The sequence below is a fragment of the Danio rerio genome, chromosome 11 (assembly GCF_052040795.2).
Source record: "Danio rerio strain M-AB ecotype USA chromosome 11, GRCz13ab, whole genome shotgun sequence".
In the NCBI taxonomy this organism is placed as follows: domain Eukaryota; kingdom Metazoa; phylum Chordata; class Actinopteri; order Cypriniformes; family Danionidae; genus Danio; species Danio rerio.
The window spans coordinates 15,844,963-15,848,684 of NC_141031.1; the positions used below are offsets into that span (position 1 = coordinate 15,844,963).

The following is a 3,722-nucleotide window of genomic DNA, read 5'->3' on the forward strand; positions in this document are numbered from 1 at the left end:
AGAAATAATATAAACAATATATAGTTTTATACATTAAATTTATCATTTAAAAATAGCTTACTTAAGAAAAAAACACAAAGTATACTGGGCAAAAAGGGTCAAAGTCAAAAGTCTCATGTCAGTCGTTAATTCTTGCCATACTCATGGTCTTGGTCTCTTTTCCGTCTGTTTATCCTCATAGCATCCATGTGGGATAAAAGAACGACACCTTATCTTCGTCTTTCGTGAAATGGAGTTGTTGTTTAACGTATAGTAAATTATTCAAAGTAACTGCACAAAAAAAAAAAATATATGAATGCAAGTTACGGACTGTACATTGTGTATTCCAGGGCCGGAGTGGGACTCCTTTTCAGCCATGGAGTATTAAGCTTTAAATCAGCCCACTTCAGTTAACGACTGAATATGTTAAAATAACCATTTGCAATTCAGTACTTCAGTGAAAATTTGTTCGAACAGTTAACACATTGTAATGTTAACGGTTTCAAATCTATTTCCTGTATTAGTGCTCATAAATATCCATTGTCCAAATCTATAATATCCATTTAACATTGTTGGGCTCATGACTGATGCTTGGTAACATTACGGGGCCTGGCTCTTTACTGTAGCAGCAAACTGAACAGGAGGCTGCTGCTGCTAAAGAGCTACAGTACAAGAAACCATTCGGTACATAAATGGTGGTTTGCAGACATTGTTGTTTTGCACTGCTCCTATCTACCTTAATGTTAACTTACCGGCTGTTTCATCATCTTCATGTGATGTTCTCGCTGCCAGTGGTTTTAACGAAAAATACTCTGCTGTTTTAATTCTGGCCTTTTCAGTACCACCTTTGCACTTTTTATGAGCAATTTTTCCTCTCTCGCGTATTTTTCAACAAATGATTTTGCTGATGAGCAATACAGGACCAATACAGTAAAGTGCAGTGTCCCCCCTGACCCTCTGATTTCTATTTATAGTGTTTTTGTCCCGCAGTGTTCCTTTGCCCCTCCCTTCGTGTTTATAGAACCCACTCACCGCCCTGAAAACCTTCTCCTGCTGGAGCAGGTAGAGAGAAGCCTTGAGGACCGTATGTTTCTGCTACTAGTGAACATCACCCATTAGCCGGACGACAAGCTCTTTGGACTCTTCAACACAAGCCTAAACAACACCTGCAGAGCATGATCTTCCGAATATGTTTCTCAAGGTAATTTTGCTGATTACGCGGAGTGGACTCTGGTAAGGAACGGATCTATGTTCACCAGCTATGCGGAAGAAGACTTCATCAGTGCCACTCCTGACCCAGTGACCAACCCAACACCATCTGCAGGGAGCACTGCAGATGGGGAGCCACCCATAGTGTGTGAGCCATCGCCATTAAGAGTGACAGAGCCGAATAACACTAATCAGGAAGAGCTCAGCCAACCGTCTGACCAGGTGCATGAGCCAGCAACATTGCTCATTGTGGGGATCCTGGTGGACATTGAGGGGCTGAACGAGAGCCCTGTCCACTCCACTTGGAAGACACTGGGAAGTTGCTCATTGACTTTTGGAGGGAAGTCTTCTCTCCCCCTCTATTTCCGCGTCTACAGTTCCCAGACAAATTCCTGGTTCCTGAGTTTCTTGATGCTCCAAGCTCTAGAGTTGTGAGTGACTTCCCAACCATCCCACCCTCTCCACTTCTACTGATAACAATGACTGCAGCCAGTCAGGCAGCGCTGCTTCAGTCAGCCAGCAACCCCCCGTCCCGTCATATTATAATAGTTAACCGGTGGACCAGTGCAAATGCAGGCCACATGATGGATGACACCTCCCAGTGACCAACTCACAAGATCATGCAATCACAATGCTGGATTTGAAAGGTGACATCATTTCAATCCCGCCTTCCAGAGAAAGTATTAAAGACAATCTCTCAAACAGAGTGGTTCAGTTCAGTGTGGTTCAGTTCAGTTCTGTTTAGAAATGGGGTTCAATACAGAGCAAGAGTGGTGCAGAAGCATGATAGTAACAAAGAGTGGTATCGAGAGTTGTATCAGAACTTTTGCTGTGTGTTCCAGCAAGGATTTAGTAATTGGATTCACAGTGCTTTTTCCAAGGCATCTGAAACCATAGCTTCAAGAACACCACCTCTAGAAATTTGCGTGTCCCAGATTTCCAGGAACTCTACCTTTAAGGAAAAGATGTCGCGTGTCCCCAACATCGAACCACCACCACCAGAAATCTCCAATTTCTGCATGTTTCAGAATATACAGATTTCTACGCTCAAGGATAAATACGTCTGCGTGTTCCAGACATCAGAACAACCACCTCCAGAAATCTCCAGTCTGCGTGTTCCAGAATCTACAGATTTCTTCTTCCCAAAGCTCAAGAGAGCCAAGTCTAGTCGTTTCATGCTTCCAGATATGAAAGAAGATCCAACTTCTTCCAACCAGAGCATCAAAGGCAGAAAAACGTAAATATTCCACTTTCCAATCCTCTAAATTAGACATTGGTGTAGTGTGTTTCAGTATAAAATAACTTCCTCTGTTCTTTGTTATTGTAGAATAAGGTTAACCTTACCTTAACTTAATCACTTACATCACTCGCCTATACACATTTATTTCAATTGTGACTTCCTTGTGTTGATACAGAAAAAGGCTCTACAAGCCAAATGGTCTCATTATCCTTCAGATTGGCACACAGATAACGTTAATCTTGTTTTGTATCTGCTGCTATAGTAATGATTAGGTATTTGTACCTTTACCCCTTTTGAAAAGAGCATAATCTCCTTCGAATTTAAAGTGACTGTCACCAAAATGGCACAATTTGAATCAAAGGGGCAGTTTCAGAACTGAAACTTAATATGCACACACTAGGAACATCAGATACTTATTTTTCATCTTGTAAAAAGAAGCATAATAAGCAGAGTTAATAAAGCATAATAAATGCAGTAAGTTTAAAAGTTCATTGGAAGTGCATGGGTGGCCATATTCAAAATAAAAGTGGAGCTGAACTTTACAGTAATAAAATAGTTAGCAACTTACCGTGAGAACTGCTTGATTACTGCTCCACTGACCAAAAATGTTGGCTGGTTGCCAGTACCAAACAAAAGAATGCACTCTCGTGGACTAAGTAATCACACATTTTCAACAATTTTGTATGTGTTATATGTTTAAAAAAAAAAAAAACAATCATATCGGACAGTTAATATTAATAATATTATAGAATAATCTAATATTATAGAAATAATAATACATACATAATGTTTCGGGATTGATTAAGATTGGACCACCTCAACCTTATTTTGAGCCAGGAAAATACACTTCTAAATGGGGCGACACAGTGGCTTGGTGGTTAGCACTGTTGCCTCACAGCAAGAAGCTCATTGGTTCTGGCTGGGTCAGTTGGCATTTTCCTGTGGAGTTTGCATGTTGACCTCGTATTCCAATGGGTTTCTTCCGGGTGCTCCAGTTTCCCCTCACATTCCAAAGACATGCACTATAGGTGAATTGAATAAACTTAATTGTAGTGTATGTGTGTGAATAAATGTTTATGGATGTTTCCTAGTTCTGTTTTGAAGCTGGAAGGGCATAAAACCTATGCTGGAAAAGTTGACGGTTCATTCTGCTGTGGCAACCACTGATAAATAAATGGACTTAGCAGAAAGAAAAAAAAAATTATAGATATTTTTCAAGTATTTTGCTTAAAATTTAAAGACTTAACTAGGTTAATTAGGTTAACTAGGCAAGTTAGAATAATTTGGAAAGTCA

The 3,722-nt window shown here is 40.1% G+C and overlaps 1 pseudogene; it reads left to right on the forward strand.

Annotated features, from left to right (window-relative positions):
• The first annotated feature begins 721 nt into the window (after positions 1–721).
• LOC147834771 (uncharacterized) lies at positions 722–1,700 on the forward strand (annotated as a pseudogene).
• The last annotated feature ends 2,022 nt before the right edge of the window (positions 1,701–3,722 follow it).